Source organism: Lactuca saligna, chromosome 8 (assembly GCF_052625555.1).
Source record: "Lactuca saligna cultivar CGN05327 chromosome 8, ASM5262555v1, whole genome shotgun sequence".
Classification (NCBI taxonomy): domain Eukaryota; kingdom Viridiplantae; phylum Streptophyta; class Magnoliopsida; order Asterales; family Asteraceae; genus Lactuca; species Lactuca saligna.
Window position 1 is genome coordinate 67,302,683 of NC_136424.1, and position 16,308 is coordinate 67,318,990.

Here is a 16,308-nt window from a genome sequence, read left to right on the forward strand (position 1 = left end):
AACAGGGGAATGGCGAAGAGAAGAGAATAGCATAGAAGAAAGGCGCTTTTTCTCTGAAGAATATTTAGTAACTGATTTTTTAGAGTAAATTACAAGAATGGTCACTGCGGTTTGAGATGATCTGCATATTTGGTCCTCATCTTTTTTAAATCGAACCATGGTTTGGATTTCTGTTTTAGGTGATCAGGTGTCGACGTTTATATTCTTTTATATTTTATTTTATTTTTGTTATTTTATTAGAAAACATATTTAAAAAATATATGAAGCCTATAGTTTATATTTCAATCCATTTAAATAACTCAATGCCTCCATCCACGTAAAAAAAGAAAAAAAATATAAAAAAAAAAGTCTTGAAATATAAACGACGTTTGGACTGAGGTATTATCAACATCTTTGAAGCATCATATGATATTGTCCTGATGATCACTCCCACCCGACCACTAGTTTTGCTCTCTGTCGTTTGTCATTCGTCATCTGACTATCACTATAATCCTAACACCACCCCTCCGTCAAGTACTAGGCCGCCTTTAGTATTATTTACTCTCTTATTTTTTCTGTTTCATTTACATAAGAAACCACATGGTTTTGGGTTTTAAATTTGCCACTGCAACAAAAACATAATAAAAACATATGTGTTCATGCACCTTAATAGATCCAGGTTTATTATATTATAGCAACCTATTTTGAAAAAAAAAATAGTACAAACACTAGCCTCTTGGTCTTGATCTTGATCTTGATATTCTTGATTCCTCATTTAAGATCTTGCAACAACCATATTTTCTTGGATGAAAGGACCCAAAGTAGTAATCCTTCTTTTGCTTCGCACCAAGACACCAAGAGCAGATCCAAAGGATACTAGGAGAAATGATTAATCTCAAAAAACCCTACAAGGGTTTGGAAATCGTTCACTAGAAGGTGGAAGAAAGGATTGACGAAATCTCAAGCCAAGGTGCAAGGAATGATGAGATCCCTAACACCTTATTTATAGTCTTAGATCATTATCCCAAATACATCTCCAATCCTATGTGAGATGGATGCATTTTCAAAAATCCCTTATTCCTTAGAAATTATGGAATATTCCAATAAGTTAACTTTTAACTAGTTAATATTCAATCCCTTTTTATTAATTAAAGCTATTTAATTAATTTCAAAATAATTTCTAATTAATTTTTTTATTCATAATAAATTAACAAATTTATTTCACTTAATTCTTTATTGCTCAATTGAGTCATGAGGTTAACCCAAAATGGTGATGTTATTATTAGAAATATTACCAATAGTTAATAACCTTGGATGCCTTTCCAACAACCACTACCGCCACCACCTTCGTTGCTACCACCACCATCACCACTACCATCTCCTCCAATACCACAACCACTTACACCTCCACCACCACCATCCCACCATTACCACAATTGTCAATCACCACTACCGCAACCACCACTACCTCCGTCACCACTATCACCAACACACACAACCACCTGCTATTACATCCACCATTACTGTCACCATCACCACCATATGTGATACATAATTATGATATTTTGAGGATCATTCGAGTTAGAGACTTGTGAAAGGTGTAGTACAACCATAGTTTCACAACAGGAGTCAAATATGGACTAATATATGGATGTGTTTTCGGGTGCGGAATCGGCCAAAGGGTGATTAACATCGAAGGTAATGCAACATGCTTGAAAGAGATTTCTCTAGGCATCGTAGTTTAGTTCCTCGAGCTCAAGAGTGATCATTACATAAGCTCGAGTGTTGGTGTTGGCAAATTCTTTATCCGTTACATCCTTATTGGTGGTTGTGTCTATCATAAGGAGATTGGGAAAATAGAAAGGATGATAAAGCATCAAAATCTTCTTTTGGTTATGATGTTGATAACGAGGAGCGGTTGAAGATATTAAACATGAATCACACATTGTTGGTGTTTTGGTCGAAAAATAATGAAGTAGGAATCAACCAAATTGTATGAGAGGCTGTGGTGTTGTGATCAATTTGAATATGCTAATGGAATATAAATGACACAAGCGAGTTTACAAGGGAAGACCTTGATCCTTGTTAGGATCTCTGGCATAAAACCTTGGGAGGTGATAATAATCACCTGTCTTGTTGTGTTTATTAATCTCAAAGTAGGTTTACAGTGATAATGAAGATAATACGAGTACAAGTGAATTAGTAAAGCTTTTATGTGTGTGTAGTGTGCGATTTACATGTTTTATTTATAGCCTAGACTAAGAAACAAGAAGTCTGATATTTTTGGGATCATCTGGGATGAATATTTGCACATTGTTTGACTTGGTATTCTCGGGTCTTAAGCTTGGTTGAAGTGGTTCTCCATTGAGAACGAGTCTTATCTTGACTACTTTTGCACAAGTGAGAAAAAGAAAGAAGAATATAGTCGTTAAAAGTCTTAGTAAATAAGGCTTCAGAAATATTAAGGATCCTGAATATGATTCTAGGATCCTGCCCCTAACAATTGCCCCCAAATTATACTTACAAAATATTAATGTTAATTTCCAATATTTAAGGCATATTAAAAAAAATGAGATAATGAATTTGATTTTCAAACCCTAATCGAATAGGATTTATCTGTTCTATGAGCATCATTACGCAGTAAAATCTCACTCTCTCTATCTCTTCTATCATTTAGGTTAAATATGGATAACCGCCTAACTTCCTTTACCTTCCCTAATATTTCTCTTGATCATCTCTGGTCACCTTTGTTGGGTTTTAAGCTATGGTGCACATGCAACTCTAAATGCTTTGGATCTATGTTTTCTCTAACTATACATGCAATAAAATTTTCAAAGCATGAAGCCTACATCTAGCGTACAATTTGGTACATGAATCATAAAACTAGATAGAATAATACCTCCTTATTATAGCTTGTAGTTTTGGCAATTCAAGAGCTCAACACCTCAAATGTGATGCCTCAAATGGTTCACAAACACCATGAACAAAGGAGGACTTTAAGAGAGAGTATGGAGCATACACAATCGGTTATATGAACTCTTAGAACACTTTGTGTCAACCGATTTTGGCTAAGGGGTAACATTTATATAGTGTAGGATTCCAAGAGTCATGGGTAAACCCTAATCCATACACTTGAGTTATGATCCATATCTCATGTGGGTTAACTCTTATGGATACTTTCATAAACTTAACCCAGCATGGATCAATAGCCCAAACACCATATATTAATGATTAAATAATCAGTCCCCGTTAATTTAATTAGTCTCTTTTGATCACTAAATTAATTCCAAATTAATTCTTGATCAATACTAATTAAACAATATGATTTCATATTAATATATTATATTTATAATATATTAATAAATCATATATAACCTCTTTCTCAACATGCTTTTCCTTTAAGCTTCCCTTGATCCTACAAAACATCAAAATGTAATCTTATCACATCATGTATTAAGAATCTACCAATAGGAACTTAATACAGTTAGACAGTTGACTTACTTGAAGGGAGTCAAACTTTTTGACTTTACCATCATTGTGGTCCTTCAGGTAGATATGACAGCTTCGCAACCAATGCCCCTTCTATTGGCAATAAAAACAAATAGATTCTTTTGGAATGATACACATGACATCTCATAATTAGCCTTCCCTTTTCCCTTGGAAAGAGAAATCTTTTTTGTGCTTCCAATGTTTCCATTGTTAATGTCCCTGGAAGTTTGGGAAGTAGATCTTTCAATCAAATTTGCATTACTAGTGCGCTAAATCATTACTGATTCAACAACAATTAGCAAATATGTAAGATCGATAAGGGACGTGCCACAGTATGTCATATAGTAATCTTTAATGAACTCAACATATGACTCAGGAAGTGATTGAAGAACCCAGCCAACAGTTAACTTCCTCGACACAATAACTCCTAACATTCCCAACATGTCAATGTATGACTTCATCTCCAAGACATGTGCACACAGACCTTCCATCTTAATGTTTGCTTGCCAATATGGCTTGAGTGACAATGAAATTTTAAAGTCTTTGAACTTGTGGGTTAGGGAGAATTATTGGAGGGGGTGGAGGAAGTGAAGTATGATTTCCATTTCCATGATCCAATCGTGGGATATCATCTTCATAAGGAAAGCTTTTTCCAAAAGATTTGGGAAGACCATAGTTGTCTGACCTAGACATCTATAATGGAAGAAATTCAAGTTAGTTGATTTAAATTCTTAATATAACACCCAAAATGAAATAGTAAGGCTAGGACCCAACACAATATTCTACAATTCGGAAGAGGGATGCCGTAATCCAACTGTAAAATATTTGAAGGTAGGTAAATGGCGATTTACCAATTTCCACCATTAAAAACGAAAATGAATTTTAGGTTTTAAATGAATTGAAATTTCTAGATTCTTTGAGATTCATTGAACTTTTCAACGGCATGTTTAAATCTCGATTATGCCCTTCAAGTTTGTGACTGGGATTTCGGGGATCACAAACAAGGTGTGAATAACCATGCAAATTAGCTTGGTACACTTAATGTTTCAAATCACTTAATCAATGTGCCGGTTAACGACACACGCTCCATTGATCTATGATTAACATCGAGCTACCCATTGCCATCCTTCATTAGTCCCAAATTAGTGTGTCGGTTAACCACACACGCTCCACTAACGACTAATAAGGTCCAATGTGCAAGTTCATGGGTTAGCACCAAATTCACATTTTTTCAAAGTAACTAAGATTGGGAATTTATAAGTGTTTAGTTACTTGGTATTTTCATTATTCTTTTAATGAGAATTAATGTCCTATTCTAACCGTTTGGCTAACGATACTCCACTAGTCAAGGAAGCGGTGGGTGAGAGTGAACACCCATTAAACCGCCATTTTATAGGCAATAACCTTATACCCTCACTTATAGACCGACTTCGTGAATGAGGCCTACTAATGGTAAAACTGATTTTTTACTTATACATATAATATATTAAACTTTTTAATTTTATATAGTATAAGGGTGTATTTTAAACTTTTAAAATACTAGGTGGTTTAATGTATTAATAAATTATACTCTTAATTTAATTAAACTTAAACCATGTCATTATGAATTTATTAAACTTCTCTTTTCAATTAAACACTTTAAGTAATTTAATAAAGTACATAAGGTGTAATTGAACTATTCAAAACATCTAGGTTATTAAAAAATTCAAAATTAAAACTATTTAATTAAATTTTAAATTATGAAACCAAGAGATGCATCTTTTGAAACCTTTCAATTAATAGAGTTAATGTTTTCATAATTTGATACTTTTCAAATACCAAAACTCGAGGGCAAGTTTTGTAACTATTGAAAACCTTTTCATTTCCATAACTTATGAGTTTAATGTTATTTTAATGGATGAGACTTTTCATGTTCCATAACTTGAGGAGAGGTCATGAAATTTATTCAAAAAACATTTAGATCAATTTTAATGGATGAGACTTTTCATGTTCCAACCGCCTTCACAAGTAATTTCTTTCTCTTCTTTTCCTTTTGTTTTTCTCTTTTTATGATCATGGGCAAGAAGACAACTCGCTCCTGTGCCAACATTATTGTCCCTTCCGAGAATGACTTCATTGATCAAGGGATACTGACCTATGATGAGGTTTGTTACTTTGATGATGAAGACATGCAGTCTCTCAAAGTCGACAAAGCTTTTTCTTCTGAAGTAATCTTCAGGTCTTTCGAGGCTTCTATTCACAATGATTTCGTTTCTTCTTCCTAGGTATGCTTCCATGAGTATCCCTTTTCTATGGGTTTCAAATACCCTTTCTCGAGCATTGTTTCCATTTTCTTCCAAGCCACCAAACATTTGTATATTCAAGTTATGCCCGTTATCTAGAGGATTTTATTATGGATTGATTGAGTGACTCGTTCCCAAAATCTGGACATAGGTCTTGCCGAGTTGGCTTATGTTTATGACCTTTCTACTTTTGGGAATTCTTGTTTTTTGCTTAAATTCAAAACCAAAAAACTTCCTCTTATTTTGAAAAAAAACACAATGATGGAGCTTGGAAAGAAAAATACCTTTTTGTGAGGCATGACTCTATTGCTGGCAGGAATCTCTTTCCCAAAGCTTGGGTTAAAATGGGTAGGATCTATTTGTTGATTTTAAGGATCCTAGGATTTAGTTTTCTTATTTTGATCATTTTTATGCAGGCTTGAAGTCTAGAGAAGATTTTTTTATTGTTGAGCATATCGAGGATAAGATTGCAAGTTTCCTTGCTCAACCTGCAGACATCAGATCATTCAAGTTTGAGTATCCTATCCTTCAAGAAGTTTCATTTACCACAACTTCAATGGCCACCAGTAAGGACCCCTCCTAGTGTATTTATCTATTTTAATATCAGAATCCTGCACTTGTAAAGATCCTTTATAATATGTAGGGTCTAAAGACACTCACTCCAGTGCTCGATTTGCTTTGGCTGATCTTGAAGACAACATGTCTAGTGGGCTTCTTAGGGTGAAGAAGGAAAGATCCTTCCTTCTCTCCCCACTAAGAGGAGTTAGCTTGATCTTGTTGTGGAGACCTCGATATCTCGTAAGAGAAAATCATCTGATGTTTGGGATCTTGAGAATCTTGGAAAATATGAGGTGTTAAGTAAGCTGATCCCCTTCTCTCAATCCATAAACATTTTTTTTATTTTACTTTTTACTTGTCATTGTTCTTATTAGGTTGTCAACCACGTCTCTTGTTCTAATGAAGATCTCATGGTCAAGATTGCTTAAAAAGAGCATGTTCTAAAAGAGCAGGAATATATCAACAACCCTGATTGGACAATGAATATAATAACTATTAGAGATCCTGACCCACATATCACTCCACAAAGGGATCACGACGATCAAGATCCTTAAAGAAATCCATAATCATGGATCCAACCTATTATGGAATGCCTCAAGAATGGCATGATCCCGAAAGAGGAAAAAAGCAACAAAGCATTCAGAACAAGGGTCTCAAGGTTTGTAATAATCCAGGGTAAATTATATAAAAAATCCATGGCAGGTCCATACCTTAGATGCTTAAAAGATCATGAAGTTGTAGAAGGTCTAAATGATATACATGAAGGAGACTGTGGAAATCACAATGGGGGCAGATCTTTATGCTCTAAAGTGTTGAGAACAGTATACTACTAGCTAACCATGAAGAGAGATTCCTTCCTACATGCTAAAAAATGTGATGCTTGTCAAAGACATACCAACATCCTACATCAACCAACAAAACATCTACATCCTATCATCTCCCCTTGGCCATTCATGAAGTGGGGGATGGATATAGTAGGCAAATTGTCGTTAGCTCATGGAGGAGAAGTCTTCATGCTAGTAATGACAAACTACTTCTCGAAGTGGATAGAAGCTGAAGCTTTTGTTCAGGTAAGAGACAAAGAGGTGGTCACATTTATTAAATGCAATATCTTAACCACGTTTGGGATCCCTACTAAAATCATATGTGACAACGGATCCTAGTTCATAAGCAAAAGGACAAGAAACTTTTGCACGAGTTAGGGAATCAAAATGATAATGTCCACTCATGTTCACCCTCAAGCCAACGGTTAATCAGAGTCTAGCAACAAAATCATAGTTAAAAACTTGAAGAAAATGTTAGATAAAAAGAAAGGAAGATGGGTAGAAGAACTTCCTTTCATCCTATGGGCAAGGTTGTAGAACTCGTTACTATGTACCTGCTCGGCCGACTACCGAGTATCGAGTACTTGGAAGTACTCAGGAGTACTCGGATTTGGTAATTCATGTTGAAATATTTTTAAGAAAATTATATATGTCAAAATCATAAATTAAAACCATAAGTTGATTGAAATATATAACAAAATTAGATACATGTGAATACACAAAAACTAAAAAACAAATAATGATCTCACTTCATGAATAATTACTGAATATTTAAGATATATATGTAGTAATAATCACATGTGTGCATGTTAAATAATAAATCATTAAACATATTATACATATTAATCACCTAGTTGATCGAGTTTTACAACACTGCTCAGTTCAGTAAGGGGCCGATCAGGGGGTACTCGAGATTTTGTAACTCGCCTCGGCAATGGGCTGAGTAGCGATTACTCGGAGGAGTAATTGGCCAACTCGGCGAGTTTTACAACACCGCCTATGGGGAAATAGGACCACTTCCAAAGTAGCCACAAGCCAAACCCCATACTCATTGGTGTTCGGAGCAGAAGCAATGATCCCTACTGAAGTAGTGATACCGACAACAAGATACCTACTTCAAAGTCAAGAAAACAAAGACATGATCCTGGACCAGAATATTGATATTATTGATGAACTCGGGGATCTTGCCAAGATCCACATCGCTGCTCATCAATAGAGAATTACCAAGGCATACAACAAGAATATAAAAGCCAGAAGATTCTAGATAGGAGAATTGGTATTAAGGAAAAAATTCCAAAACACCAAGGATCCTAATGCAGGTAAATTGGAACCTAAGTGGTAAGGACCATATCTCATAGATGTTGAAGCAGGAAAGGGGGCATACTAATTAGTTATTCTCAACGAGAGTATCTTACAAAGATCCTAGAATGTTATACATCTTAAAGCATACCATATGTAAGTAAGATCAATCACTCTTCAACAAACTTAAGGTGCACATATTCTTTACCTTAAATATTATTATTATTTACTCTTCGTGAATACATTACTGACTTAAGCATCAGAGGGGCGTTATCTAGACTAACGCCCACCCCTAGCTATGTTTGTTGTGCATAAGTACTCAAGGATCTTGACACATAAGGATCCTTACACACGAGGATCCTGAACCATGAAGATCCAAGGATCCTAACATTCAAGGATCTTGACATTTGATGACCCTGGAACTTAAGAGTTCCATAGCTACAACGTTCTATGATTCTTAACGATTGTAATACACACGTATCCTAGTAACTAAGAATAGAGACTGATCATCTCTCCTACAAATAAGGGTACTTAATCCCCTCTAAGGTTTAAAGAGTTAATTACCTCTTTCATATAAGTTAAGGTTTCTACACCTTGCTTGGACGTAGGTTATCTAACTATGAGATATGAATAAGGGTATCATTTCACATTGAAGTGATTTGGAAACCCTATTATTTCTGAACATAAGTTAAGATCCTACAATTATAATCTAAGTTTTATAACTTTAACATGTTATCTCAAGTTGGGATCTTCCCCAGATGATTCCTAAGGTTTATAACATTGGCATATTATCTCAAGTTGGGATCTTCCCTAGATGATTCCTAAGGTTTATAACATTGACATGTTATCTCAAGTTGGAATCTTCCCTAGGAAATACCTAAGGTTTATAAATTTTCATGTTATCACACAATCGGGATTTTCCCCAGTAATTTACCAAGGCATATAACACCAGCATGTTAACTTAAATTGGGATCATCCCCAGATAGTGTGCAAGGCATACATAATTATCATTGTTCTCAGGTACTTTCCGAGTTAGGATCATTTATAAGTAAACTTCCTTTCCAAAATTCACCAAGCTATGGCTAATCGAGGATCTTTACTGATGAACCTCTAAAGTAAGGATCCCATCATCAGAAGTTATCGAAGACACCACGAAACTGAAGAACTTATCCTACGTTTTTTTTCTAAGTTGGGATCGATTCCTAGTAAATACTAAAGTTGAAGTTTGAGAATCTTTTCTAAGGAAAAGAACAAGGAAGAGAAACATGAAGCTTAAGAAAAAACTCAAAGGGCAACAACCATGTTCTATCTATCCTTGTTTTAAACTTTTGAGAAATCTTTAAAATTTTCTAAATAAAGTTTGAGGATCCCAAACTATTCAGGATCCTAAATAAATAATATTTCCTGGTTATTGTATTTCTAAGTTTTAAATTGATACTTTCTGAAAAAGTATTTACTTTAAGAATTACTTGTAACGACCCAAAATTTAAGACCAAAAATTTCTTTTAATAAAACATTACTTTAAGAAAAGTCATCATTCCAAACATAATCTGAGTATAAGTTTTCAAAACACATGTTCATTATCAGAGTAAACATTCCCAGGTTGTCTAATCTATGGTGTGTGCCATGTGATCAACCCGAGATCTTCCCTCCGCTACCGGAAGTACCTGAAACCAAAACTGAAAACCGTAAGCACGAAGCTTAGTAAGATCCCCACCCTACCACATACCATGCACAATCACATACTGCACATACTGGGCCACGCCTGCTATCCTGGGCCTCGCCCCCTGCCTCGGGCCTCACCCGCTATAACGGCCCCGCCTGGCTTCGAGCCCCGCTCGGATACAGATCTGTTTCACTTAGGCCTCGCCTGTCACAGGGCCTCGCCCGCCAACAAATAATAACACATAAACATATCACAACACATAACTAAACACATACAATTGGTTCTGTCCTAAGGTCTCGCCTATCCTGGGCCTCGCCCATGTCCTGCTACTGATGAGTCATGGAACCCCGTCCACGCTCCTACTGGTAGTAAGATACGGGCCCAACCCACTCTTACTCCTTCCCTATCTTGGGCCTCGCCCCTGTTATGCTACTAATGAGATATGGAACCCCATCCACACTCTGCTATTGGTGAGATACGGGACCTCGCCCACACTCACCTCCCTACCAGGCACATACATGTATCACACAGACAACAAGTATAAACTATCATATAAACAAATCCTTTGATCTTTTATTTAACTTTTGTTATAATAACTAATGAACAACCTCACTTCTTAAAACTTTTATTTAACTTTTGGGGATAGTTGAACTTTTCCACATCAATTTGAAACTTTTGAACTTAAAAGAATTTACAATTTGTTTGAAAATGATTTTACAACTGAGCTCTAGCGAGGGATTTTACACAAGGAAGCACGACCCCTTTGATCCGTGCTTTTTTTTTCTTTTTTTTGATGTTCCGAATCAATCTGTTCACCCTACACTTAGAATCATATATTTTGTATTACGAGAATAACAACATTTTATTTAACATAATATAAAATTTTGTTAGTTTTGAAAAAGTGGGTTATGATTTTCCTACAATAGAAAAGTATACACAGATTATTGTGATTGGTATCTCAACGTAAGGAAATTTTTAGAAACTTCGTAAAAAGGATTGAAACTATGGAATCTCTACTAAAAGACCAAAGATATGCCAATAGACCGAAATATAAAGATTACTCATTTGACTTACCCATATAACTAGATATTCTAATTAATCGTGACGAGTTTAAGTAAACATAATTATTTCATATTTATGATGAATAAACCCAAATGATCGATCCTACGAGCTATGGACATTTAGGTTTGCCATCGTGTGTTTTCCGATCCCTATAACAAGGGCATTCATCTTTGTGTCCAACAAAGCCCGAAGGAACACATAAGCATGCTCGGCAACAACTGTTACATGTATCCAAACAATTTCCACGATGATGCGTTTTAGAGCAACGAACTCCACAAGCATGTGGGCATTCTGCAAAATTCACATTATTAATTAATTAACACAAATTTAACTCATGTGATGATGGGAACCTTAATTAATTAACACAATAATTTTTAATAATAAGAAGAAGAACAAATACTTACGAGCACGCGTTAACGATCCTTCTCCCCCTGCCTAATAAAAGTTAAAACAAAAATAATAAGCAAATCTAGCTTATGTATAAGGGTAAACATTATAACAAAACTGCTTAATTAATGAATATTGACACAATAGTAATAAATAAATAAATAAATAAATAAATTTATAAGCATAAACATTATCTGCTTACTTGTGAGAGGTCTATAACGGCGATGCAGAGAAGGAGGAAGAAGAAGAAACTTGCTTCAAGTTTGGCCATTAACAAAACGAAGACAACCTTTTGGCTCACAATGTAATGCACAAACAAAATTATTATTTGATCACAGGAGAAAGGTATTATATATAAATCTTTTTGAACATTGATACAAAAATAGGGACTCTTTCCTTTTAGAATTAACGATTAAGACATTTAAGGCATACAATATATTTGTCCATTTTATTAGGTTTATTATTGGTATTAACTATGCTTAATTTTAACTATGCATAAAAGTCAACATTCGTTCTTTGTCCACATAGTACAATAGATTTTAACAAAGCATTATATTTCACATTTATGTTGATTTGGAGAAATATCTCATCTTGAAATTAAAATATATTACTAGAATTTACTTTTTTTTTATCGCTACACTAATACCATATCTTTAGGAGTTTATTCACTAATAGATGGTAATGATTTTTTTTTTATATGGCTATCGAAAAATAAGAAACAGATATAAAAGAAATTATAACTTCTATATTATAAATTAGACATTGGACATATCTCCTATCCTAAAAAAATAAGTAGATTTTGCCATGCCCAATTGATTTTTCAAAATGAAAGGGAATTACCGGATTTGCCCTTGCATTCTTTTAAGTTGTTCACTTTTGGTAAGTCATTTTCCCATTATACCCTTTTATATTAGGAAATCTACGTCGGTTTTTCACTTTCAAATTTGAATATTGATTATCAGAATCATATCATTTTGAAGAGATATTCCATGATTTTAGTAAACTTAATATGCGAGAAATCTTCTCCTTAATTTTCGAGATTTGCCAGTTGATTAGCAAGGGATCGACATAAATTGTGAAGGTAATCACACTAAATCAATTCCAAAATCACCGAGATTGTTAATCTCTTTGTTTATACTATTCGATTCTGGAGCGTTGGTTTTAACCAAAATAAGTTCTCTTTTTTCACTGTGCATCGACTTGGAGTTTTTTCCAGTACATTTGGAAGTTTCTAAACCAAGATGTCTACAAGTGGTGAGTGTGTTGTTACATTTTATTTTTTTGGTCGTTTTGTTTTAAGAATTGATATGCTTTGAATTAAGATGTTTATGAGTTTTTGATATTGCACCCTAGGTGTTTGATAAAATGTCTGAGAATTGATATACTTAATAGTCGATAAAATATGATAACATGACCCTCAAATGAGAATAAGGACCAGCATGAGAAGGTCCATTTGAGATCAATGAAATCAAGATGATGTTTAATCCAAATTTCCATCACTGATGAGATTTCCATCATTAATTTTAATGTATTCCAAGATCAGGAACATGAATTCTCCACTTATTCTTCTCTCATTTGTAAACTTGTAAATACTGGTGAAACCCGGGTATTTGTATATTATTAGGATACTAAGACGAGGGATTAAGCCTAATGCTCAATTATTACAATCTACAAATTAGGGAAACTCAAACAGGAAAACGTCCATTTCAGAAGCTTATTGAGTCGGAGTCATTTTCCATTAGAAGAGCCTGTTCAAAACTACTTCATGAGGTGTTTACACAAAATAGATCCTTATGCTGCATATGATTACTTTCTTAGGATTAATGATGCTGAGATTTCACTCCATGTGTTGATTTACAACATGTTTAATGATGTTGGGATTTCACTTCTTGTGTTGATTTACAATATGTTGATGAAGCACACCAAGTGTTTGATACAATGCTTGAGAGAGGTGTGCCATCTGTATCTCATTTATGAAAGTCACTTGATTTCTATGGTGTTTGTTTACTATACTTAGAACTATTGTACTAAATTGTTTCATCTTCTTATGTAATTTGATTTAGAAAATGAAATGATGGATTTCAAGATGGATGACTTTAATTATGTTTTTTCCCTTGACTGATTGGACTTTCATGGGAGCTTTATGCAATTCTTGAACTTTTTTGTATTCGTTGCAAGACAAATAGTCATGTCCATCCATGGGGGTTGCAGTTACATAATAAAAGTTTATTTATTTTATGAGAATATGTTGCATGTAGGACAACACACTTTTTGAAGGTTCAAAATTTTTTGATCAGGATGTCCTCCGAGATGCCGAGTCAAAAGGCTAAAATTCAATATTTTTTATAAGTTACAAACAGAGGTGACAACAACCTTGATGGAGGTGAGTATTTTTCTTAAATCGCATAAATTTGCAAGTCAAGCACTTTAATTCGTGGAAATTTGTGGTTTTACATCTCATTTGGTATTGCACTAGATTAAACCCCTCAATATATACTATTATAAAACTCCCTAACAAATCACTTGTAATTTTTACCACAACGGTAAGAGTAAGACTTGCATTTTTATTGATAATAATGGCAAAACTAATTTCATTTTTATCCATGGTAGCAACTTACTAAACATTTGCTACGAATTTGAGTAATCATATTTCTATTTCAATTAAAGAGAAAAAGTGTGCTGCTATTATGGATAATTAATTGTAATATCGTTATTATTCAATAACCAATAGTTATCCATGATAAAAAAAATATCCTAATAACAATATTCTTTTATCGAAGAGAGAAGAGAAGGCAATGAACCCTTTGTTCGTGGAAAGGCTGAAGCAATTTGATATATTTTTTAGATAGCCTCAAGTTGTTTACATTTAGAGTAATATGATTAGCTCACCAAGACACTTTACAAGAATCTTGGTGATAGGTTATGATATTATTACACATGTTATCCCTTTGAATGTATTTGTGTTCTATATTATATATACAGGGTATGTTAATGTTGTAGTGAAGAAGGGATTAGATTTTCTGTTTCATTATGGTTATTGTAACTTTGTATCCCAAAAGTGTTATTTTATTAGAATTTGTAGTTTGTTTGCTTCTAGAAAATTATAGTGTAAATGATTAGATATTTGAAAATGCCCACCAAATATACCCACTAACTTCGTAAATGATAAAAAAATGGTCATTTTTCTGTCATAAATAACAAAAGTAACAAAAGCAGCGAGGCGTTTAGAATAATCAAAATTTATTTTCATTTTTCTTTTTCTTTGAGTCGATTATTGTAAAGGTATCTATTACTTTTTTCCTTGCAGTGTCAAATATAATATCTGTTATACTCAAAATTACCATTTGTCTTGAAGTTTTTGCTATAGTTTGTTTGTTTAAAAAATAATTTTTTGTATATGAATGTCATTTGTATTCTTAGTTTTTTTTTTTTTTTTTTTTTTTTTTTTTTTTTATTCTATTCAAATTTATATTTATTTCGTAAAAACATAATTTTATTAAATGTCTACTCATACATACATAACGTATATAAGGTATTTAAATATATATAAAATTCTAAACAAAACTTATATCTTATTAATTTATTAAAATTTTATCAATCTTTTATTTTTCATTACCATTTTTAATTAACAATATTTTGTTTATTTTTACCTGTGGTTTCTACGGGTTGTAACCTAGTATAATAATATAAATTATGGTTTTCTCAAAAGCTTGAGTAAATATCAAAATTTTCATTTTTTTTAAAAAACATCAAATTTTCAATTCTTTTAAAAATCATATTTTATGATGTTGTTAGTAAAGGTCATCATATCCTTGATTGTCTTTTAATAATTAAGGAGTCCTAACAAATTGGTGCAAAAAGAAGAGGAAAAAGCTAATGATATTGTATATAGACTTTGAGAAACTTATGATTCTTTAAGTTATGAATTTTTAAAATAAAATTCGTAGTTTATTGAGTTTAGGAGTAAAATGTAGCGGGTGGATCAAAACATGTCTCAATTTTGCTAGCTCTTCTATTATAGTTAATGGTAGTCCCACTCAAGAATTTCAACTAGAGAGGGATCTAAGAAAATAATATTTTCTTTCCATTTTTCTCTTCATTCTTTCCATGGAAGCATTGCATTACCCTTTTGAAGATTTGATAGTTGCATATTTATGAATTAGAGTGTGGTCTAATGAAAATATCATATATATTGCAAGTGTTTTGCAATGTTTATATTTGGTGTTAGGTTTGAAGATAAACATGCAAAAGTCGAGTTTGTATGGTATGGGGGTGAATTTTAATGATATCCATGGATGTGTTGAGTTGGTTGGATGTAAGTCAGATAAATTGTCGTTTATTTACCTAGGTCTCCCCGTTGGAGATAACATAGCTAGAACTAAAGGTTGGAAAATAGTGATGGATAGAATTACAAAAAAGTTGTCTAAATAGAAGACTAAAATGTTATCTATTAATGGTAGATCAAATTTACTGAAGTCGGTGTTGGACTCTTTAGGATATATGGGGACATTACACGCCTTGTATTTTAATGTCGGTTTGTGTTTCTAAATTGATAGAAACTACTTGTGTAAGATTTATTGAGGAGGAGATCAAGAGGATAGAAAATGCCTTGGATTAAATGGAACATGGTGTTGGCATCCTAGAAAAAGGAGGACTAGATATTGGAAGTTTTTTTTGACTCTCAATTATGAGTTCATGCAAAAATGGGAATGAATATTTGTTAACAATAATGAGTCTTTGTGAGTGAAGGTAATAATTTTGA

General features: G+C 33.4%; 1 long non-coding RNA gene across 3 annotated transcripts; it reads left to right on the forward strand.

Moving 5' to 3' along the window:
- Positions 1–12,504: 12,504 nt before the first annotated feature.
- On the forward strand, positions 12,505–14,594 carry LOC145011943 (uncharacterized). Of its 3 annotated transcripts, XR_013664337.1 has the most exons (4): positions 12,505–12,627; positions 12,763–12,800; positions 13,844–13,929; positions 14,327–14,594. It is a non-coding gene; the product is annotated as an uncharacterized LOC145011943 (long non-coding RNA). The 3 variants fall into 3 exon arrangements; XR_013664335.1 differs by having other exon boundaries at positions 12,505–12,800; positions 13,805–13,929; XR_013664336.1 differs by having other exon boundaries at positions 12,505–12,800.
- The last annotated feature ends 1,714 nt before the right edge of the window (positions 14,595–16,308 follow it).